Below are 25450 nucleotides of genomic sequence, written 5' to 3' on the forward strand. Positions count from 1 at the left end.
GTCTTCTTCACATACAGGTGGTCCAAGAATCAACACTTGACACAAGATGAACCAGTAATAATTCTTTATCCTTCTGGGTCCTATTGACTTTTCCAAGGGTTCACCCTTAATCTTAGTTGGACTGGTAAGAAATCCTTAGACAACAGTTTTAAGCTAGACATAAAAAATGGAAAAAAATATTCATTTTCTTAAGTGGTAAGAGTACTATGATGCCCCTTGCCATAAACTCATAATCTTATTAAGCTCTTATTTTCTTGATCTCATTGTAATTAAACATTTCTATTACTATGTCATAAATACCCTTTCTAAAGTATCAGTGCAGTTATACGTTAAATAACTTAGAACACTAAAATCTCGTTCTATGAATAGGGTATTTAATTGTGAATCATCACTGTAGAAAGGGAAATTTCACTGCTTCTGTAACTGGGAAGATAATGTAATATGATTTGTAGAAATGGAGGCATCTGGACATGCCAACTAGTGGTGGCCAGCAATTCTCACCAATATCTTGTGTCTGGCACTGTTTTGTGGAGCCAACAAGATTAATAACAAATACAGCTACTGCGATTATGTAGTAGACCTAAAGAAAAGTTCATCCAGATAATTACAGTTTCAGTTGCAAGGAATGCCACTTTTCTTAAACAAATGATTTCAGATGCCCAAAGACTGTCAAAGTAAAAAAGTATACTGGATAAAATTAAACATATAAGGAAGACTTTATTCAAGACCATTGCAATAGGAAAGACTAAACTTATCTCTGTTGAAACTAAAGGCAGAAGGCTTTCTAAGCACTGGAATGAGCTACTGGAAATGTACTGGAGGGTTTTGGAGGAATGGATGAACAGTTAATATATCCAGGAGTCAAGTCACTACTGAGCTTGTAAATGGTTTTCTCTGCTATTATTATGTCACCTGTGTTGGCCATTAAAGTGAAGTTGTCACCCTCTCACAGACTGGAAAATGGGAATGTTCACTTCGGGGATGGTTACATTTCAAAAAGATGGGAACCAGGTCTTTGAGAAAAAGATAACTAGCTTATAAAACTGTCAAGAAGCTTTTTACAAGATTTAAATCTCTTAAAGGGCACAGAGGTGACTCAGCTGGAAAGAATCCACCTGCCAATGCAGGAGATGTGGGTTCAATCCCTGGATCAGGAAGATCCCCTGGACAAAGAAATGGCAACCAACTCCAATATTCTTGCCTGGAAAATCCCATAGACAGAGAAGCCTGGTGGGCCACAGTACATAGAGTCACAAAGAGTTGGACAAGACTGAGTGACTGAGCAAGCAAACGACAGAGAAAGAATTTTCAATTATGAGTTTTCTAAATACTCGAAAATAAATACTCTAAAAAAAGCAAAGTCAGGAGCCAACAGTCAGGAAGAAATCTGTCCAACTTTAGTGATGTCAAAGGAAACATTAAGGCTCTCTTGATTATGACTTTGGGAAAGAAAATAATCCTCAGTTCTTTGTTACATCCTTTTCTAAATCTTTAAATTATTATTTTTATCCTAAAATAGCACAATATCATTTGATATTAAGGGTATACAATAAAAATCATGACTATATCAGAGATTAATTTTTAAAAATAAAGATTTATCTATTTTGCAGATTATGGCTCTATTCTTGATTATCATTCCCAGACAGGACACAAAAAGTCTGTACTCAAGATATAATTCTAGGGCTCAAAAAGGTCTTATATTTTCAAATGTAGTTAACATGAAAGTTTATAAATGGGTTTATTAAAACATATATTTATATAATTAATTTTGACAACACTTTATTATAAAGAAGTATATGTGTTAGTATAGTAACTTATTTGCCATAATATCAATTACTTTAGTATCTTTTAAAAGCTTGTATTGACCATTTTGGATTTCCCTTATGGCTAAGCAGTAAAGAATTTGCTTGCCAATGTAGGAGATGCAGGTCTGATCCCTGAGTAGGGAAGATACCCTGGGGACAGAAATGGCAACCGACTCCACTATTCTTGCCTGAGAAGTCCCATGGACAGAAGGACCTGGCAAGCTACAGTCCATGGGAATCACAAAAGAGTCGGACACGACTTAGCGGCCGAACAGCAACTGCTCATATTAACAGGTTCTGTCACATACTTGGGTCATCCCACAGTTATTAGGTGCTTCACATTCCTAAAACCTTATATAATTAGTTTTTATAAGGTAAAGCAGGAAAATGTTGAATTAAACATTAAATCAACGCTATTTGTTAAGATATGCTAAAATGGCTTAAAAGATAAATATTTAATTTCATGTTATTTGATACTTATTTGTCCATCATTTTTCCTGGGTTCGGAAGATCCCCTGGAGAAGGGAAGGGCTACCCACTCCAGTATCCTGGCCTGGCAAATTCTGTGGACTGTATAGTATATGTGGTCGCAAAGAGACAGACATGACAGAGAGACTTTCATTTTCACTTTTTCTAGATAGTTATATTTTCTTTTGTCCCCTCCTCTTTGTGCTAATTCCAATGAAATTCAAAGACATGTTCCTGCTACTAGTATTTAGACATTTAGTTCAACACCTTGATGCAAAACACAATGAGTTATTTTTGTTACACACATTTGGTATACCTGAGTAATTTTTTTATTACATCATAGGTAATATTAACCACTAAAAGACAAACAACTCAAAACTTACCAAGCAAATATTCATAAGGCAATAAACAGTCATTGTTATATAAAATTTTTATTGAAACATTCTATTTTTTTCTTTATACATCAATGGAAAAGAAATTATGTTAGATAATGTGTCCCAGGATACAACAGAAGGACTAGCATTTTGATTGATGGTAACCTTTAAATCCCCAGGTTTAATAGTATTATGACTCTTGAATGAATAGAAAATACCTTTATCAGAGAATAAGCCTCATTAAGAGGCTTCGACAAACAGACTGTATTTGTTGCAAACTGGCTTTTCAAATCTGGATGAAAGTGTTCTATTTTGTGTTTAATTAATTGTGCAGTCTCCAAAATGCAGCAAAATGAGTAAAGGAAATTTTCATGGGAGCAAACTCTCCTAAAGAATTTTTTAATAATATCATTTATGCTTCTGCATATGTGGCTCAGTTTGATACTAAACATGCAGAAGTTACTCAGTTATTGCTGAATAAATTATGTGGAATTAATGATGATTCCTTTTTATTTCTTCTTTCACATACTTGCATGAGTTTTCCCAGAGTGGTCTAAAATTCATAGTGAGCAACTCATAAATCTATGACTGAAAATGATAAGCTTCAGCATGAAGAGAAACTTAAAAAAAAATTATTTATTTATTTTAATTGGAGGATATTTACAAAATGGTGATGGTTTTTGTTATACATCAGTATGAATCGGCCATAGGCATACATGTGTTACTTCCCCACTGAACCCCCCTTCCTCTCCACCCTATCCCTCTAAGTTGTCACAGAGCGCTGGCTTTAGGTGCCCTGAATCATACATCTAACTCCCACTGGCTATCTGTTTTACATTTGGTAATGTATGTTTCAATGCTATTCTGAAGAAACTATTGATGATAGATTTTTAGATTTTTCAATTTTCAAGGAGAACAGTGAAACAAAATATACTGATCACCCAGCTTCAATTAAAGTAAAAAAAAAAAAAAGACCAAATACCTATACAGTAGCAAAAAGGAAATCACCCAATGAGATCTGTTCTTGAACAAGGCAGTTCTATCATCTACATTATAGTTCAACCATTATAGAAATGCACTTATGGAAAGAGGAATAATTTTGGAGGCTGACATGATAACAAATATGGCAACTCCATAATATCACATCAATTGGATCATCCAATCAGCTCAACTTCCAAAACCTATTTAATTCCATCCATCTGTTTCTGTATCACTGAGAGAGAAACTATTTTCTGTGAGGCTAAGGAAGTTCAGTCAGTGTTTTATTTTGAGGTGTTCAGGGGGAGATGCCAACTGGATATGTAGGTGTGGGTTAGTCACTCAGTTGTGTCTGCCTCTTTGTGACCTGTAACCCACCAGGTTCCTCTATCCATAGGATTTCCCAGGCAAGGATACTGGAGTGGGTAGCCATTCCCTTCTTGAGGTGATCTTCCTGACCCAGGGATCAAACCTGGGTCTTCTGATTGCAGGCAGATACTTTACTGTCTGAGCCACCACGGAGATTAAAAAGGGATTCTGACTCATGTGCTTGGGCTTCAGAAGAGAGCCAGAGCTGGAGACTGAGAGCTGGGTTCTTTGCATCTTTAAGAGATGCAGAAAAGAAAGATCGGGCACACACCCTGGAAACTTCTGACATCTGGAGCCGTAGGGTAAAAAAAAAAGAAGAACCACTAAGAAGACTAAGAAAGGACATCCAATGAAAGAAGAAGTAATCCAGGTCTATGAAAGTAATCCTTTCTTTAGAGGTAAACTTTCTTTCCTTAGAAGCTTAAGAAAAAAGGAATTTCAAGAAGAATTAGACTAAGAGTGATTAGCTTCTGGGTATTCAGATAACAGAAAGTAACCACTGGATTTGGCAAGAGAGAGGTCACTGTCTACTTTGAAAGAGTATGTTCAGTGGATTACAGAGAACAGAACAAACTAATGTGTACAAAGGGCTAATGAGAGGGGAGAAAGTGGAAACAATGCATAAAGTGGACCATCTGATATAGAAACATGGAAGTGACTTTGACTCTGTCTTGGGCTTCCCCAATAAAATATAGCTTCACTTTGCTGTATGTATTGAATATATTGACATATTTTTAACACTAGATAACTCCCAATCACCTTTGTGATAATAGACCATACTTCAAGGTAATCTTTATTTAGAGATAAAGTGTTAACTTTACTTTAAATACTTTTATTCTTTCATGAAATATTTTACCATGTGTATTTATCCTTTCATTTAGTTAAGTGCAAAAGTGAAAGTCGTTCAGTCGTGTCTGACTTTTTGCCACCCCTTGGACTGTAGCCTGCTAGGCTCCTCTGTACACAGAATTCTCCAGGCCAGAAAACTGGAGTGGGTTGCTGTGCCCTTTTCCAGGGGATCATCCCAACCCAGGGACTGAATCCAGGTCTCCTGAATTGCAGGCAGATTCTTCATCATCTGAGCCACCAGGGAAGCCCTTCACTCAGTTAAATGACACTCATTTATGAAACTTGTATGCAAACCTTTGGAGTAAACACTTTGAGAAAGACCAAGCTAAGGAGAAAATGAAAACACCTGTCAAATAGCTAATCCTGGCAGATGTGTAGCAACTAAAACTTTATGCCACTACTACAAGATTTAATATAAATAAATATTAAATATATTAAATCTTGCTGAAATCTCAATGTAAACCTTTTTATTAAATAAGATTGAATAAAAATAACATAAGGAAAACAACAAAAATTAGGTTTTTGAAACTAAAGGTTATCTAAAGAGGTAGATTATATATATGTATATATATGGTGGTGAATCAGGAAAGAAGATGTATGTACAGTTGAGTTCTAAAGTATTTTTAAGATACAAAGAAAGTTAGAGCCAAAATAAAAAGAAAGAAAAATGAAACAAAGCAGCGGTAAGAATTATTGATTGTACCTGGGAGATGATTCTCATTTGTGAGAGTGGAGTGCATCACAGAAAACAGAAAAGTTGTTTGTGTGATTAATTTGAGTGGACTTGGTAGAGTGTCAAGCTTTATTACTGTATGTCTCATCTTACTCTTTCTATGTTGTGCAAAAATATTTTTATTAATCTTTTAAAATAATTCATGATATAAAATTATATATTTTACATAAAACAGTTGTTCTCATTTTATCACTTTCTGACAATTCTTTTTGGTTTTGTTGCAATATATTATTTTTGGAATTGTACTTTCAAAAAACATCTTGCATGGTTATCTCTCTCAATTGTAATATGTTCTCCTATGCAAATGTTAATTTGACCTCAAGCTAAATCAGAAGTTCAAAAGTGTCTTATTTGAGAAATTTGAAGATATTTCTCTGCTAATTTTCTAAAAGTAAGCTTTATCTTATAGGAGTTTAAGGTTTAAAAAAGAATTGCAAATATAATGTCAAGAGTTGTCAAATATTCAGATCAAGTAACACACTCTTCTGTATGTATAGTACATTTATTGCAATTAATATGCCATTACTGGTACATTATTGTTAATTAAACTTCTTATTTTATTCAGATTTCCTCCGTTGTTCCTTAATGCCTATTTTCTGTTTCCAGGCACCCAGCAGAATACCTCATCACAATTAAATCATCACATTTCTTGAATCGCCTCTTGATTTTGACAATTCCTTAAACATTTCTTGTTTTGATTGGTATCGGTTAAAAATTTTGTAGAACGCCTTTCAATTGGGTTATGTCTGATAACTTTTTATCATAATTACATCTTGTTTATGTGTTTTGGGAGAGGGAAAGCAAGGAGGTAAAGGGTGATCATCATTAAACCATATCAAGAGTATGTATTATCAACATCGTTTATGACTGCTGATGCTGACCTTAACCATCTGACTGAGGAAGTGTTTGCCAATATTCTCCACTATAAACTTATTGCTGGCAAGTTCCAGTAATTCACAGACTGTCTGCATCTCAGGAGTGGTCGAGGACAGTTCTTGGCAGATAAAGGATACTGTATTGACCAGTCTTGCAAGATGGCCCCTTCTGGAAAATTGGAAGGTGTTCAAGCCTGATTCAAGGCCTCAAGAGGCAGGAGCAGCATCACTGGGCCCATGGGGAGGTTCCCACAGGTGCTATTCCTGGAACAGCAGAGTTTCTCACTGCAGGACCGGACCTGTCGAGTCTCTGTTCATTTTCTGAAGTCTCTCTTAACTTCAGCTGCCAGAATTTTGGCTAAAGCAAGTTAATCTGTGATGGAGAAAACTGAAATCTGTTCCATTGAAGAGAGAAAAGACAGGAAACGAACAAATTCATAAACTTTATTGATGGCTTGAGCTCTGAAACCACAGAAGAAAGTCTGAGGAACTGCTACCAGCGATGGGGAGAACTTACAGACTGTGTGGTCATAAGGGGTTTTGCAAGTCAAAATTCAAGAGGGTTTGGTTGTGACTTTCTCCTACATGGTTAGGGAGGCTGCTGCCATGGCTGCCAGACCTCATTCCATTGACGGGAGAGTGGTTGACCCCAGACATGTTGCAAGAGAGGACTCTGAAAAGCAGGGGTCCCTTGTCATTATTGTTAGTCCTTTAATGGACTGGAACCTGGTGGTTTGGAGTCGACGATGAGAGTGAAAGAAGAAAAGAGGCTAATATTCCCTGGGTTATGCAGCCGGCTTCCATGCTCCTGGGAATCAGCCAGAAATAGAGAAAGACAGACAGACAGACACGGGTACCCAAACTCTGATGGAGCAAATGTGCTTTAATCAACATGGTGTGTGCATATATACTGTCTTACAAAGTAGTTATTCTCAGCAAAGATAAAGATTAAAATTCCAGACTTACAAAACATAAGACGATCCCTATCAAAGAGAGAGTTGCAAACAATCACTTTTTACCATATGGTTCATAAAAAGGAAGAGGGTACTTATAACCATAATGAGAAATGCCTGGATTCCTCAGCCCCAGGAAAGGCATACCTCTCCTCTTAATTCCTGAATATTCAGGAATTAATAAGGGCCAGAGGGTTCCTGACAGATCCAAAACAGCACACAGGAAGTCTCTTGTTGAATGCTTCCTGACAATTATAAAGAAGCTCTTTGCTGGTGGGAATTACAGAAGACACCATGGAGCATAATCTTAAAGATTACTTTGAGAAATATGGAAAATATAGAAAAATAGATGCCATTGAGAAAATTACTTAGAGGGAGTCTGGGAAAGAGAAAAAAAGAGGCTTCAGATTTGTTAGTCTTGATGACCATGATCCTGTGGATAAGATTGTGTTGCAGAAACACCATACCATCAATGGTCATTATGTAAAAGTCAAAAGGCTTTGTTGAGACAGGAAATGCAGGAAGTCCAATATTCTTAAAGAGGAAGAAGAGACCACTTTGGTTTTGGAGGTTATTTTGGTGGTGCTAGAAATTTTGGATCAGGACCAGAAAGAAAATTTAGAGGAGGAGCTGATGGATATGGATGTGGTCCTGGAGAGAAATAAATAAATAACTACCATCTTGAAAGGGGAGCATTTACATAAATTATCTGTATCTTCTTCAGTTTTATTGAGGTATAACTGACAAAACTGTAAGATAGTTGAAGTGCATGATGTGGAGTTTCCCCACTGAGTAATTTAAATATTTATCATCTCACCTATTTACATTTTTTGAGGGGAATGGGAATATTTCGGTTCTACTTTCCAGCACATTTAGGCATTTAATGCATTATTTTCAACTATAGTCACTATGATCTATTAATATGTTAGACCACAGACTTTATTATTACTGAAATTTTGTACTTTGTTACCAACCTCTCTCCTTTCCCCCTGCCCCACCCCCCAGTCCATGGCAATCGCCATTCCACTCTCTGTTTTTATGAGTTAAATACTTTTTTTTTAAGTTTCACATATAAATGATAACATGCAGTATTGTTTTCCTCAGTCTGACATTTCACTTAGCATAATGCCCTCCAATTTCATCTGCATTGTCACAAATGACAAGATTTCTTTTTTTTAAGGCCAAATAATAATCCATTGTATACATAAACCACATTTTCTTTATTCATTCATCCATTGGGAGACAGTTTGTTTTTGTATCTTAGCTATTATGAAGAATGCTGCTGTGAACGGAGGGATACAACTATCTTTCTGAGATAGCAATTTCATTTCCTTTGGAAAAATACGCAGAAGTGGGTTTGCAGGATTATATAATTGTTCTATTTTTAATTTCCCGAGGAATCTTCATGCTGTTTCCAATAGTGACTATACATATGTAGTCTCCATCAATAACGTACATGTGTTCTCTTTTCTCTACATTCCAACTGGCACTTGTTTTCTCTTATCTTTTTGATTATAGACAAGTGTGAAGTGATATTTCATTTTTCTTTTGACATATGTTTCCCTATTGATTAGTAATGTTGAGCATGTTCCTTCTCTCCCTCCCTTCCTGCCTTCCTCCTTTTTCTTTATCTCTTTCCCCAATTATTTTGATATTTTTATATACACCAATAACTACATTTGCTATGTGCTGTGTGGGCTCAGTCACTCATTCATGTCACATTCTTTGCAACCATGGACTGTAGCCCACCAGGCTTCTCAGATTGTTCAATGACCTAAGAGTGGACTTGTGTGAAAGAAGTTCCTAGATTGACCTCCCCGCTACTACTGTGGGGGGCCAGGGTTGGGGGGATAGTGTGGGTGTTGGTGGTGGGAAGAAGGCATTCCCAAATCCATGTGGTTGTTTCTGTGTGCAGAAAATTGATACAAACATGCATCTCCCTTCTGGCTCTTTTATTCACTCTAACCTAGTTTAAGTCTAATAAATATTCTTATCTGATTGGGAAACCAAAAAGGACAGAAAAACTAGATGCTGCTATTTTGTCCTTCTTCCTTTTAGGAGAAAACACCACACTTGGAGGGGCAAGCAGTTCAGGTATTATGGCAACTGCAGTCTTATGATGAGAAGAAGTCAGGCATTTCTAAGAATGTGCATGGAATTCTGCATAATTTTGAGGTTCAGATAGCATATCCATTCGTTTCCCACACTGAGTCATGTGCTTCAAATCAAAAATAAAGGTTATCCCTCTTCTTCTATTCTTTATATTATTTTATAATTTCTTTAGACAACGGGTAAGGAAGAGTGGTGTTATTTATTGTTTCCCTTGGAATTTTCTCAAACAAAGCTTCATGGCCATCAGTCAACAAAAAACCTGAAACTAAAATATGTATCTTTCAATAACTTAAAAAATTTAGCCAATGATTATGTAATAGTGAGTGGGAGAAAGAAAGAAGCTGAGGGACTTACAGATAGAAGTGACTGGTTAATATAAATAATCATGTAATTATGGGAACAGATAGATGAAAAATACTTTATTATCATGGGAAAAGTTACTGTAAGAGGCTTTAAAATTTGCTCTATAAAGAAAGGGAAAGTGAAGTCGCTCATTCGTGTGTCGCCTCTTCGTGACCCCCATGGACTGTAGCCTACTAATATCCTCCGCTTATGGGATCTTCCAGGCAAGGGTACTGGAGTGGGTTGCCATTTCCTTCTCCAGGGGATCTTCCCTACCCAAGGGTCAAAACCCATGTCTCCCACGTTGTAGGCAGACGCTTTACCATCTGAACCACCAGGGAAGTCCAAAGAGGAGAGTACATTTTACAGCACACAGTTTTGAAACATTACAGATATTCAACATAATATATGCATAACATAAAATGACATTTGGAATATGTTGAAGAAATACCTGTTAAAGAAAATGAAGTAGGGAGGTGACCATAAGATTGAGGAATTTAATGCTACTTACAGAAGAAAATGAAATCCTGCAAAATGGATTCTTTAGACAAAGCAGCAACCAGAGCACAGAGGTCAGACTAGCACAGAATAGGGAAAAAGAGTAAATAGATAAAAATGACTTTCAGGAAGATTAGTTTTCTGGATAGATGCTCTGAAGATATAAAGAGCACATAATAGATGTATTTGAAAATGTATGTATAGACCAAGAAAATGATATAAGAAATATCCAGAATAAACAGAAAAATAGCTACTATAATAAAAGAAAAACCAAATATGCAGTTCAAAACACTCACTGTATGCCAGTGACTCAAGAAAAAAAAAAAAAAGCATTAACAAAGATAAAAAGAGACTGAGACATTTTTTGAAAACTCACTCATCTTCAAGTTTAAAGAAGAAAATCTGCAAGCATCCAGGGAAAAGAAGCAGGAGGTCACTTTAGAGAGAAAATCAGATGATCTTCGATTTCTCAGCAATTTTAGGTGACAGATGACAGCAGAGAAATCTACAATGTATGAAAAAGAAGTGAATATAACTCAACAATTCTATGGTCAGTTGGCATGCTATCCACTGTATAACACAAAATGAAGATGAGTTTGACAAACTCAAGCTTTCAGGAAGTAAAAGCATTTATCTACTCAAAGTTAAAAAAAAAATATACCAGTGAAAAATGTCCATTTCAGTAGAATTGCAGTTAAAGAACCAAAGAAGAGATAAATATAAGATGGAATGCAAAAACTGCATTTTTAAAAATAAAGACAGTTAGTATGAATAATAACTCCAATACACTCATTCAAAATGTATCTAGATATTTTACCCAGTCTGTTTCAGAATAGAAAATGATTAAATAGTTAATATGAAATATTCATTCAAGCATTCCTAGTATTTTAGAAATGAATGATGACAATGTGCCAGGCACCTCTCTAGATACAAGTCTACTTCAGAGAAGAAAAACAAGAATTCTTCCTTACAGATCTTACATTCCAGAGTGATAGACAACACTCAAAAATGATTAAGTAAATACTTAGAATATTAAAAGATAATCAACTGTGCAGGAAAAAAAAGGGAAAGAAAGGGCATAGGGATTGATAAATAGATCTGAGGTTGCAATTTTAAATGAGTGATCAATGGAGATCTAAATAAGGTATTATTTGAGCAGATAGACGTATGACTTTCAGAACCCCTTGTAACCAGAACACCTAGATTCTATCATTTATTTTTTAAAATTGTTATTGGAGTAGAGTTGCTTTTTGTTTTCCTAGGTGGTGCAGTTGATAAGGATTTCCTTGCCAATGCAGGAGACACAGGCTTGACCCCTGGGTTAGGAAGATCCCCTGGAATAGGAAACGGCAAATCACTCCAGTATTCTTGCTTGGAAAATTCCATGGACAGAGAAGCCTGGTGGGCTACAGTCCGTGGGGTCGCAAAGAGTCAGGCACAGCTGAGCAGACATGCATGCGTAGTATCTTTACAGCATTGTATGGGCTTCTGTTGTTGTTCCCGTTCAGTCGCCAAGTCGTGTCCAACTCTTTGTGACCCCAAGGACTGCAGCACGCCAGGCTTCCCTGTCTTGTCATGGTGAAGTTCAAGTTTCTACTGCACAGCAAAGTGAATCAGCTATAGGTATACATATATACTTTTTTAAAAAAATTTCCTTCTTATATAGGTCACCACGGATCACTGAGTAGAGGCTCCTATGCTATACAGTTGTTGTTGCTCTGTTGTGTCCAACTCTGTGACCCCAAGGACAGCAGCACGCCAGGCTTCCCCATCCTCCATCATCTCCCAGAGCTTGCTCAAACTCACGTCCATGAAGTCAGTGATGCCATCCAACCATCTCATCCTCTGTTGTCCCCTTCTCCTCCTGCCTTCAATCTTTCCCAGCATCAGGGTCTTTCCTACTGAGTCCACCTTTTGCATGAGGTGGCCAAATTATTGAAGCTTCAGCTTCAGCATCAGTCCTTCCAATGAACACCCAGGACTGATCTCCTTTAGGATGGACTGGTTGGATCCCCTTGCAGTTCAAAGGACTCTCAAGAGTCTTCTCTAACACCACAGTTCAAAAGCATCAATTCTTCAGCACTCAGCCTTCTTTATGGTCCAACTCTCACATCCATACATGACCACTGGAAAAACCATAGCTTTGACTACACGGATCCTTGTTGGCAACATAATGTCTCTGCTTTTTAATATGCTGTCTAGGTTGGTCATAACTTTCCTTCCAAGGAGCAATCATCTTTTAAATTCATGGCTCCAGTCACCATCTGCAGTAATTTTGGAGCCCAAGAAAATAAAGTCTTTCACTGTTTCCATTGTTTCCGCATCTATTTGCCATGAAGAAATGGGACCGGATGCCATGATCTGCATTTTCCGGATGTTGAGTTTTAGGCCAGGTTTCCATTAGTTGTCTATTTGATGCTCAGTAACAATAGTGCATGTCTGTCAACCCCGATCTCCCAATTCATCCCACCGCCCCCCCCCCCCCCTTGGTATCCAGGGGTTTGTTCTCTAGGTCTGTGTCTCTATTTCTGCTTTGTAAATAAGATCATTATTCTTAAAATAGCTGGGATAGGGTGGAGAGGAAGAGGAGGAATCAGGACAGTGGAGGGAGAGAGTAGCACCCTGCTAGGAAACAAAGCTGGGAGTTTATTATCAGTTTGGAATGGCTCCCTACTTGGGCAAAATTTTGTTAGTTATGGGCAAATTCAGGTATCATAACATGAAGGGTATCCATCTCATCCTCACCCCCACACAATCTACCTCCCAAACTAGAGACTTGTTGTGAACCCTGAGGCAGGAGAAGCCACAGGACTGACAGATCTCCATGCCCGATGATGAATTTTGGGTGAATTCATGCCCCACAGGGCAAAATCTAAATAAATACAAGAACTGGTGAATATATTTTTCTTTCTTCCTTCTCTGAGCAGGCTACACTGACAGTCATTTACATGACTTCTTAGAAGATGATGCAAGATTGAGCAGTCGGTAGTGCTGAATGCCAAGTGATGGCTCCTTGCACTACTTTCTGTCCTTTTTTGTCTTGCTCCTTCTTTCCTTGTCTGTGCTATCTTGGTTTGTACTCCCTAAAATATAGCAGAAGGTAATATATGCCATGGGATCTGCTTTACCCAGGGTAAAACATTCATTAATAATTTTAGATTATAACAAATATAAATTCAAAATTCACTGTCTCCTTTCAGTCCCTATGTTTATCAAGCATAGACTTCCCATAATATCATCATAAATTTTTAATGGATCAAAATAACCCCCATTTTTTTTTCTGGGAGACTAAATGTATACACATACATTTAAAAATAGATTATCCCATAACAAAATATCCTGGAGTTAGGATGCTGGCTGAACTTGTAGAACAGTTATCAGTATTACACAAAGTCAGATGATCTGTGAGTAACAGCCTAACTCTCTTTGCAACTTCACTACACTTTCCACAGAGTGCTCTTTATTTTCCCTCTCAGGATTAAGTATATTTCTGTTACAAACAGATGCATAATAATATAATTACCTGGTAGGGTGGTCATGGCATGAATGAGATCAATGTTATATGTCCCATCATGTCAGGACTCCTCCGAGTTCAGCTGTTGCTGTAATGGACAATTTCATGCAAGATTAGCCTGTGTTGACAGCATCCCATCTTATGCCTAGACTATAAGTCTTACAACGTTTTACTTCATGGCCTTTTAAAGTCTTTTCCAATAACATATAAATGTGACCCTGAAATGCATGAGAATTGAGACATTCAGGGTCAACCTTTGTAATGGAAGTCCATGTTCAGTTGTGTCTGACTCTTTGTGACCTCACAGACTGTAGCCTGCCTGGTTTCTTTTTCCAAGGAATTTTGCAGACAAGAATACTGGAGTGGGTTGCCATTGTTGGGGTCTTCCCAACCCAGGGATTGAACATATATCTTCTTCATTGGCAGGTGGGTTCTTTACTCCTGAGCCACCCCGGAAGCCGGGTCAACCTTTAGGGATATGGATAAATCCCCCAGTTTCCCTGTATATCACGAGGAAAATTCTGAAAAAAAAAAAAAAAAATTGTATATTGCTTGGGAGGTGTCAACAAAATCAATCCTGTATTCTATGACTGTCTTTTGTAGAAAGTGCTCCCCTCATTGGCTTCTCCACCATCGTCTCTACCCTCTTCCTTTCTGTAGGCATTTCCCCAGTAAAATACCTCCACCATGTCATGGCTTCAAGATCTGCTCTGGGGAGGAATGTTCTAAAGATAAGAGATTTTATTGCAAAGAAAAAGCACCTCTTTTGCAAGTAATTACATTTATGGTGTAGGAAAAGGGAAAGTCTGGTAGAAAGTAAGAAGCCACTAGGAGAGAACAAAATGTTTTGCAAGAGTAGGCAATACAGAGGAAACCACTAAGACAAATGAGTGTTTATATAGTTTTTTTCAAGCCTGCTTAACAGATCAAGAATTTTCACACATATTTCAAATTTTTTTTTTCTAATTAAACGGTTTTCATGATACAGGTGAACAAGCTTTCTATATACTAAATAAAGGCTTCTCTTTGGGAGCAGATTTATACAAGTTTATATAGCATGATATAAACAGACAGTTTAAGAGACACATACTTGGAGAAAAGGGAACGGTCCCATACCATTGGTGGGAATATAAACTGGTACAGCCACTGTGAAGAACAATATGGAGGTTCCTTACAAAGCTAAAAATAGAAATACTATATGGTCCAACAATCCCACTATTGGGAATATTCCCAGAGAAAAGCATAATTCAGAAGACACATACACTCCAGTATTCATTACAGCACTGTTTACAATAGCCAAAATGTTTAAGGAGCAACATTTATGGAGCAACTTAAATGTCCATCAGCGGAAAAGTGTATAAAGAAGCTGTGGTGCATGTATACAATGGAATATTACTCAGCCATAACAAGGAATGAAACTGGATCTTTGTGGAGACATGGAAAGACCTAGTGACTGTCAAACAGGGTGAAGTAAGTCAGAAAGAGAAAAACAAATATATTAGTACATATATGTAGAATCTAGAAAAATGATGCAGATGCTCTTATTTACAAAGCAGAAATAGAGCAATGGATGAAGTGAAAAAATGTATGGATACTAAGGGGTAAAGGGGGAGAGGGAGGAATTGGGCAATTAGGACTGAGGTATAAACACTATTGGTACTATGTAGAAAATAGAAAACAAATGAGAACCTATTGTGTAACTCGGGGAATTCTACTCAGTGCTCTGTGGTGGCCTAAATGAGAAAGAAGTCCAAAAAAGAAGGGATATAAGTATACACATAGTGGATTTATTTTGCTGTAATGCAGAAACTAATGCAGCATTGTAAAGCAACTGTACTGCAATACAAATTAAAAAAGAGACACCTCTTTACCCCCCCAAAGACTGGAAACCAGAACAATAAAAGTTTACCAAAATTGACTTCAAATGTAGGGAATAAGTGGTAACACATTTTTTTTTTTTTTTTTGCAAAATTCTTTTAATATCTAATGACACCCAGAAGAGTGAGATTTTATTATAGCCACATTGAAATCATTGCACACAAAGAAAAGCAACTCATTGATGTTCATGCAGGAAGGAAGTTTAAAGAAAGAATCCCTGGGTGAAGAAAACCAAGTTTCAATTATTGTTTTAATCACGTTGTGGGAGAACACACATCAGAGTATTTTCTAACACTTTATTTTGACACCATGCTCAAAATATAGATATAGTTTTAGAAGTGTTAGAATTGAGAAAAGAGTAGATTTTCCCCATGAATTAGCAGACAAAAAATATTGTGATTATATTGAAATATGCTAACTTTTAAAATATTCATAAAATCAACTATAGCTTTGTCAGATATAGGTGACAGTTTCATTAACTCTGAAAATCATAGAATTTTTTATCCATTTAGATATCAGTGTGAGATATCTAACATCAAGGAGTAAAAATTGTAGGCTTAAGAATTTCTTACGTTTAAAAGAATCATAGTTTCTGAAGATTACAGATGTAAGAACCTGATTTTCCTTTAACCTTTAATTTCAAGTTAAAAGTAAAGTAAGTTTCATATAAAGTCAATTACTTTAATGCTTACATATGTTCATTTCTTATATTCAGTCAGTTCAGTTCAGTTCAGTCGCTCAGTCGTATCTGACTCTTTGCGACCCCATGAATCGCAGCACTCCAGGCCTCCCTGTCCATCACCAACTCCCATTAGTTCCCTAATTAAAATTAATTCATTGTTTGCTTTTATGCATTTACACTGTATGTACTGGTTTATTTGGCTTGAATTTTTTAAAACGATTGCTGTCTGATTGAACAAAATTATTTAAACAACATATGCAAATCTAGTAAATTAAACCATAAATATGGTAAAAAGGGGGCTTCCCAAGTGGCTCAGTGGTTACGATCTGCCTGTGAATGAAGGAGACATAGGAAAGGTAGATTCGGCCCCCGGGTCAGGAAGATCACCTGGAGGAGAAAACAGCAACCCACCCCAGCATTGCTGCCTGGGAAACCCCACGGACAGAGGAGCCTTACAGTCCATGGGGTCACAGAGAGTTGGACTCCACTGAGCAACTGGGCGTGCATAGTAAAAAGTAGTTTGCTAAAATATTCAAACACTATATTGTATTAAAAATATGTTTTATATCTTTCAAATTAAAATCATAAACCTGAAGTCAACTTTATATTTTTAGACTAATAGGTCATGTGTCTGATCTATCAGATTCTCTAACAAGTCAAAATCTTTCAAGCATAACAAGTTTGTCAAATGATAGGTTATTCCTAAGTTAAAAAATGACTAGTGTGATATGTTTGAGCTTTATTCACCTTTATATTTATCTCCCTTTTTAAACAAATCTAAAAAATTATGTATCCTCTAGGAAAGCAGTTTTTCCATATCAAAGAGTTGGAATTAAGAGTTTAACTATGTAGGACCGTGTGATGATTAAGATCTCAAGTGCACAAAGGTTTCAATAAGGTCCTGGAGGTTGTATTTCTTCAGGTGACTCATGCTACATACAAATGAGCATCCTGAAGAATTTTTGTTATTTTGATGATACAAGGCATCTCCATTGCTAAATCTTCCACCACTACATTGAGATTGATTTCAAACATTTATTTTCCCTTCAAGTTACTTCCATGTGTAATGCGTTCATCTCATTAGAATAGATTTAAATGTCTACACTCACTTTTGCAGATAAATAATTTTATAACTTACTTGAATTCTGCATTATATTAAAATTTAATATATTTTTCAATGTTTAAAAATATTTTAATGGCATTCTCTTGAATTCTAAGCACCTCTAACAACTTTATCTGCCTTTTAACAATTAAAATGAAATAGAAAATAGAAATAGATTTAGAAAATAAAATTATCTCTCTGAGTTCAGTTATGCTGTACCAAGCCCTCTCTCAATCATTTTAGACTTGATATATCTATGCTTCTGAAGAAAAATTGTAATAATAATTTGTATTCTTATATAGCCTTCAGGAAGAAAGAATATCAATATTATAATTGTCAAAAATAAATTTAAAAAGTCATTCCATTTTATATACCTTAAACTCTTGTGTCTTGTATAGAATCTCTGATGATTTGAAACAAGTGAATTATATGATCATAGTTGTATATCTGGAAGAAAATATCCTTGGAACAACATAGGGGCAAATGGCAGGTGTGATGGCCTTGGAGGCACGAAGTTCCTTCGGAGGCTCCTGCAGAGGAATAGGCATGAACAATGCCCTTAAATGTGTTTGGAAGGATGGAACTTGGCAGAGATTTAGGAGAAAGAATTGTTGGGAAACACTGATTTAATAGAAAGTATGGAAAGCAGGGGACTGTATAACAAAACTGGAATGCTTGGCTTAATTTGATGAGGAAGCTGTCACAGAGTCATCTTACTTTTGGTTTTTTTGTGACAAACACTGATACAATTTTCAGCTTTCAAAAGTACCTAGTGACAGAAATTAGGAGAGAAGGAAGAGAGAGAGGAAAATGGAAGGAAAGGAGGGGAGGAAGGAAGAAGAGTCAAACTCTGGATAGATTGCATTGGACATTCTGTAAACTACTGAAGAACCTGTAAACTAGGTGTCTTTAGAGCTCAGAAACAAGACTAAAGAGGATAATTCAGTAATCACAAGCTATGGATAAAGGTGCCTGTTTCAGAAATAGTGCATGGATTGTTAAGAGAATATAGAAAAGTAAAGACAAATATTAAAGGGGAGGGGGTAAAAAGACAGAGCACTTTAAAGAAACTAAACAAAGCTTAGGCGGGGGAGGGGGAAATACTTACCATAGGTGATTTGGCAGGAGCAGAGAGTGAACCGATATTGGCACCAGCTCTGTTGCACCAATAGGCTTTCTCTTTAATCAATCTAATCACTCTCTTTCTTTCTCATTCCACAAGACAACTCTTGAGACTATTGAGTGAATGTCTTCTTTCAAAACGACCATAATCTGTCTATATGCATCATGCATCATCCATTAATGCTATTGTTATATCATATTTCACAAAGAAAACACAGCATGTGTGTGTGTGTGTGTCATCAAAAATCTTCGTCTCTGTTTTTGTTCCTTTTCCCTTCTCCTACCTCTTTTTGTAATGAATGAACCAATGATCATCTACTTCACCTTTTTTTTAGTGACCCTGTATTATCCAGATATTTGATCATCCTGGAACTCTGTTCTAAATCATTCTCTTTCTTTCTGCTTGTTGGGTATATATCTCATCACTTAAAAAAAAGTCAATATATAACCTACCTTAATAGTTACCAAAAATTTTTTAGTTACCAAAAAAAAAGAAAAAAAAAATCTAGACTCAGAGTAGTTTAAATAATGGTGTGTTTTTCTTAGAATTCAAGAGTTCTGAAAATGAATTGTTGCTGCCTTGGTTCTGTGGTTGCACCAATGCCTGCAATGAGTTTCTGAAATTCTGTCAAACACTCCTTAATTCTTGTATCTCTGGGAATGCAAGATACATCACAGAGTTCAGGAATCATTTTTCTATATTCTAAAGCATGAAGAAGGGTAAAGACTGAATCCAGAATACAAATATAGAGATTTGATGAGTAAAAGTTTTAAAGCCCTTGAAACAGTGCCTGGTCTGTAGTAAACACCATATTAAATAGCAAACAAATTAAAACAAACCAGCAAGCATAGAAGTAGCAATCTGTACCCCACTCAGCTTTTAGAGTTATTTCTATGATGCATTTTTCTATTTTCTTTCATGGGTTAACTTCAAAAATAATTTCATAATAATTTTCTCTGCATTTTATCATATCCCCCTTTTCTGTTCATCTAATTCTAATTGACATTGTGTTCTAATCAGTCAATCAAACTTGCCCTTAAAAAGGTTTCTGGTGGCCAAATTTGTTTTCTTTTTAAAAATATATATTTTCTTTTATTTATTTGACTGCACTGGATCTTGTGGCAGCATGCCAGATCTAGTTACCTGACCTGGGATTGAACTCAGTTCCCCTGCATTGAGAGCATGGAATCTTAACTGCTGGGCTTCCAGGAAGTCCCTAAATGGACATACTTCCTTCTTCATTTTTCTCAGTCCCACATTAGTAGTATTTTCCATAGGTGACTGTGTGTTCTCCTTAACCACATACTTCTTAGTTTCCTTAATACCACATAAGGCACTTCCTTCTCTTTAGAAGGAATTTTTCTTCAGTCTTCTGTGCATCTGTATTTGACCTCTAATTACAGATATTTTTGAACTTGGTCCAATGCTATTTCTCTTGTCTTTCTACAGCTTCATAATTCTCTCCAAGGTAAACCTCAAACTTCTGCAATTCTCTATTTCTTTACTCAGTTTTCAAACTAATAATAACCAGAATTTTAACTCACCACTCTTGATCCACTTAGTTCATGCTATATGTTTTAGATGCTATGGCCTCTTTTAGGTTCTCTTAACATGGTTAAGTCCTCATGATTCATAGCCTCTTTTACCCTTTATAGTGCAACTTATTATCAGACATTAAAGTGCTTTATGAAACACTACCATGTGAGAAATAGATCGCTAGTGGGAAACTGCTGTATCACACACGAGCTCAGCTGGATGCTCTGTGATGACCTGCAGGGGTGGGATGAGGAGGAAAGAGGCTCAAGAGGAGAGCAGTATATGTGCACTTGGAGCTGATCCACACTGCTGTACTCCAGAAAATAGACAGCATTGTAAAGCAATTATCTTACAGTTAAAAAACTAATTATAAACCAGAATGGAGAAGAATAGTAAAACAAGAATATATGTATGTATACACACATACATATATATATATATATATATATATATATATATATATATATTTGTATGTGTGTGTAACTGAATCACTTTGCTACACAAGAATTAATAACACTGTAAATCAAGTATCCTTCAATATAAATAAATAAAAAGACAAAACTGCTTTGTAAAGCATCTATCCTTCATTAATTTCTAGGTTAATGTCTTATTTTTATTGCATATTCTAAGTCACAATTTTATTTATTTTGAATATTGCCTTGTTCCTAAGTGGTTTCTCTGGTATTTCAGTTGGTAAAGGACCCGCTTGCCAATACACGAGACACAAGAGATGCAGATTTGATCTCTGGATTGGGAAGATCCCCTGCAGGGGAAGGAAATGGCAATGTGCTCCAGTATTCCTGCCTAGAGAATCCTATGGACAGAGGACCCTGATGGGCTGCAGTTCATGGGGTTGCCAAGAGTCGGATATAACTGAGTGTGCATGCCCACTTGTTCCTAACTCTAGACCATAAATTCCGTGGATTATTATTGCCTAAATTCTAATTTGACCTTAGAAAATGAGTTGAGATGTTTTTCTATCTAGAACACTAGTTAGTGGAAGACAGCTAAGGGAAAGTTTCCTAACACTCAGTTAGCCTTTCTCTGTATTCTTTCCTCTCTACCCACAGGTAGTTAATATTTAGGGGAGTGGACACTGCAGAGTTTAATAATGGATTATTCCAACTCCTTCAAATTTGACATCTGAATATTTGGATTCCTATGGGAAGACCATTTGCAACTCCAACATATTGGAATGAGGAAGCTATAGATGACGTTATATTTGAAAAACACATAACTACTTATTTTTACCCACCAGTCTCACTCTTTCCTGTGTTGCATTTCATGTTTTATTTTATTTGTGTGCAATCTCTCAAAACAACCATGTAACTCACAGTTCTGATCATATTTTGAATATTATCTCATGGACTATAAAAAAAATATACATAAGAGCTGTGAGTTGAATTTTACTTGGTGTTCTTAGCTTGATCATGTCTGACTCTTTGGGATCTCATGGACTGTAACCCACAGGGTCCTCTGTTGTTGGAATTTTCCAGACAAGAATACTGGAGTTGGTAGTCATTCCCTTCTCCAGGGTATCTTAACAAACCAGGAATCAAACCCTGGTACATTGTAGGTAGATTCTCTACCATCTGACTCTAGTTGAATAATGCTCAACTAGCACAGGATTGAGGGCAGAGGGAAAAAAAAAGGAAATAAAATTTTGCATATGGAAATTAATCATAAACTCATAAGGTGGTGGACTAGGTTTCAGGGATGGTGTGATTTGTTCCATTTGTTTAAGTTTTTTTTTTTTTTTTTGAACAGTTCACCCTGTGGAGTCCTATCCAAAGGTTACAGGGCAAGGTTTTGTACCAAGGTCACAGAAGTGGAGCCCAGAACCAACGTCATTTCCAGAACTGACTGTGAGTCCCATTGTAACCATCGTCAAAAACTCCATGATCCTTACTGGTTAGCTTCCTGACCCCAAATTAGGCAAAAATGTCCACCTTGGTACTCACCTTATAGCATCCTAACCAGTCATCTAAAGCCACCCTCTCAGCAGGAATTTTCTTGTCTTAAGGCTATAAAAGGTGGCTACTAACCCACAAAAAGCATCACCTCTCCCGGGCCTGTCAGGATGTCAACCTGCTGTATTCACAGTGCCCACATTATCTTTGCTCTTCGTTCTTACAAACTCAGTCTTTTCTGCAATGCTCTGTGTCTGGAAATTCTTTTTCAACCCATGGTCATACTGCCACAATACATCCTTCATTACAGCTTGTGAAATCTCAAGTCTCTACAAGTAGGAGAATTTCAAAAACGACTACAAATAATAGTTATTGGCCTTAAATTTGTTAAGGGCAAGCAAAGTTCTCACCCTGCAGATGGTATATTCATAGATCTTCTTTATGTTCTACAGCTCTGTTTAGATTGTGTAAGTAAAAGAAAAGCTATTGTAAATATTTAAGGGTAGCAATACAGAGAAATACAAAAGCTACTACCTTGTAATTTTACACTTGGATTATTTTGTATGTTGACTTAGAAAAATGAAGCAGCGCTGTTTAAGTATGTGAGTGTAATTTAGGTGATATGACCACAGAGGAAGCGAACCAAGGAATTATTTAAATATCTGGTTTTCCAAGAAAATATATTTTCTTTTACTGCTTTACTATTTTGGTTATAAAGTTTCATTATGTGACTGTCAGAGTTATAATGTTAGATTTTATGTATTCCTTAGAGACAAGCATTGAATATCCAGCTTATTGAATGGGCCATTTAAAATTTTATATTAAACGCTTTCAGTATAGATAGAAAAAAAGTGATATAAAATTTTCTTTTAATAGATATTTGTCCTGAGTTAATGACGGTGCTCAGTCATCACATGACTGAGTGACTGAACTGAGGGATAGTGCTTTGGGGCTTCTCAGGTGGTGCAGTGGTAAAGAATCTGCTTCCAGTGCAGGAGTGTGAAAGACGTGTGTTCAATCGCTGGGTCAGAAAGATCCCATGGAGGAGGAAGCAGCAACCCACTCCAGTATTCTTGCCCAGAAAATTTCATGGACAGTGGAGTCTGATGGGTTACAGTTCATGGAATTACAAGGAGTTGGACACAACTCAACACATGTGCACAATGACGGTGTTTTTTTTTTTTTTTTTTTTAATTTTATTTTATTAGTTGGAGGCCAATTATTTGGAACTAAACTCACCATGTGGTCATGCAGCTTTGTCCACATGGGATGTTAATTCTGAGAAATGAAGACTTGACCTCTAGCACAATGCTAGCACTGCAATCCACCAGTTCAGTTCAGTTCAGTCACTCAGTCATGTCTGACTCTTTGTGATCCCCCGGACTGCAACATGCCAGTTTTCCCTGTCCATCATCAACTCCTGGAGCTTGCTCAAACTCCTGTCCATCAGAAAATGTAATAATTATTCATTATGAACTTTGTGTTTGGGATATATCATGCATCATTTCAAAGATACTAGGTCAGATTTGAACAAAATGAAACACGAGTTTGTTTTCAGTACTAATTAGACAATGTAGTCTTAGTAGTAACAATTTGAAACTGTTTCTTGTCTTTATCATGGGTATTATACATGTCATTTTTTTGTTGTTATTTGATTCTGATTTAGTTTAGTTTGAGGATCTGTAGCATGTAAAGCTAGAATCAATATAGGCAAGAGAAACATCAACAACCTCAGAAATACAGATGATACCACTCTAATAGCAGAAAGCGAAGAGTAACTAAAGAGCCTCTTGATGAGGGTGAAGGAGGACAGTGAAAGAGCTGGCTTAAAATTAAGTATTAAAAAAACTAAGATCATGGCATCTGGCCCCATTACTTCATGGCAAATAGAGGGGGGAAAGATGGAAGTAGTGACAGATTTCCTCTTCTTGGGCTCTTAAATCACTACAGATGGTGACTGCAGCCATGAAATCAGAAGACATATGCTTCTTGGCAGGAAAGTTATGACAAACATAGTGTGTTGAAAAGCAGAGCCATTACTATGCCGACAAAGGTCCCTATTGTCAAGGCTATGGTCTTCCCAGTGGTCATGTACAGTTGTGACAGCTGGACCGTAAAGAAGGTATAGCACTGAAGAATTGATGCCTTGAACCCTGGTGCTAGAGAAGGCTCCTGAGAGTCCCTTGGACAGCAAGGAGATCGAACCAGTCAATCTTAAGGGAAATTAACCCTGAATACTCATTGGAAGGACTGATGCTGAAGTTGAAACTTCAGTATTTTGGTCATCTGAATGATCAAATACTCAGTATTTGGTCATCTGCGAAAAGCTAACTCATTGGAAAAGTCCCTAATGCTGGGAAAGATTGAGGGCAGAAGGAGAAGAGGGCATTAGAGGATGAGATGTTTGAATGGCATCACTGATGCTATGGACCTGAACTTGGGTAAACTTCAGGAGACAGTGAGGGACAGAGAGGCCTGGTGTGACGCAATCCATGTGTTTGCAAAGAGTCAGACATGGCTGGGCAACTGAAAAACAACAACTGTATGTAAACAACAACACACACAAAAAAACACCTAGGACACCTGAATCACTAGGCAGGAAACTTTTCCTTCACTGTGTGCATGGGAAGAGAAATGTATATTCTGGACAGTTAATATATAAGAAAGAGCACAAACGAAGAAAAGATACCCAAAAGTGCTCCAGTATCTCAACCCAGCACAGAAGTGTCTATGATATACTTTCTCAAAGTGTTAAGATGAATTTTCTTTTATTATTTACGTTTATTGTTGTTCTTATTCAGGTGCTAAGTCCTGTCTGACTCTTTTTGATCCCATGGACTACAACATGCCAGGCTCGTCTGTCCTCCACTATCTCCCAGAGTTTGCACAAATTCAGGTCCATTAAGTCAGTGATTCTACCTAACTATCTCATCCTCTGATGCCCTCTTCTCTTTTTGACTTCATTCTTTTCCATCAGGGTCTTTTCCAATGAGTCAGCTCTTCTCAATAGATGGCCAAAGTTTTGGAACTCCAGCTTCAGTATCAGTTCTTCCAATGAATTTTTAGGATTGATTTCCTTTAAGGTTGGCTCTTTTGATATCCTTGCTGTCCAGGGGACTCTCCAGACTGTTCTCCAGAACCACAAATTAAAAACACCAGTTCCTCAGCACTCAGCCTTCTTTATGGTCCAACTCTCACATCCATAGGTGACTACTGGAAAAACCATAGCTTTGATTATAGAGACTTTGTTGGCAAAATGATGGCTCTGCTTTTTAATATGCTACATAATAGTTTTGTCATAGCTTTCTTTCCAAGGAGGAAGCATCTTTTAATTTCATGGCTGCAGTGA

The sequence above is a fragment of the Muntiacus reevesi genome, chromosome 14 (assembly GCF_963930625.1).
Source record: "Muntiacus reevesi chromosome 14, mMunRee1.1, whole genome shotgun sequence".
NCBI classification, from domain to species: domain Eukaryota; kingdom Metazoa; phylum Chordata; class Mammalia; order Artiodactyla; family Cervidae; genus Muntiacus; species Muntiacus reevesi.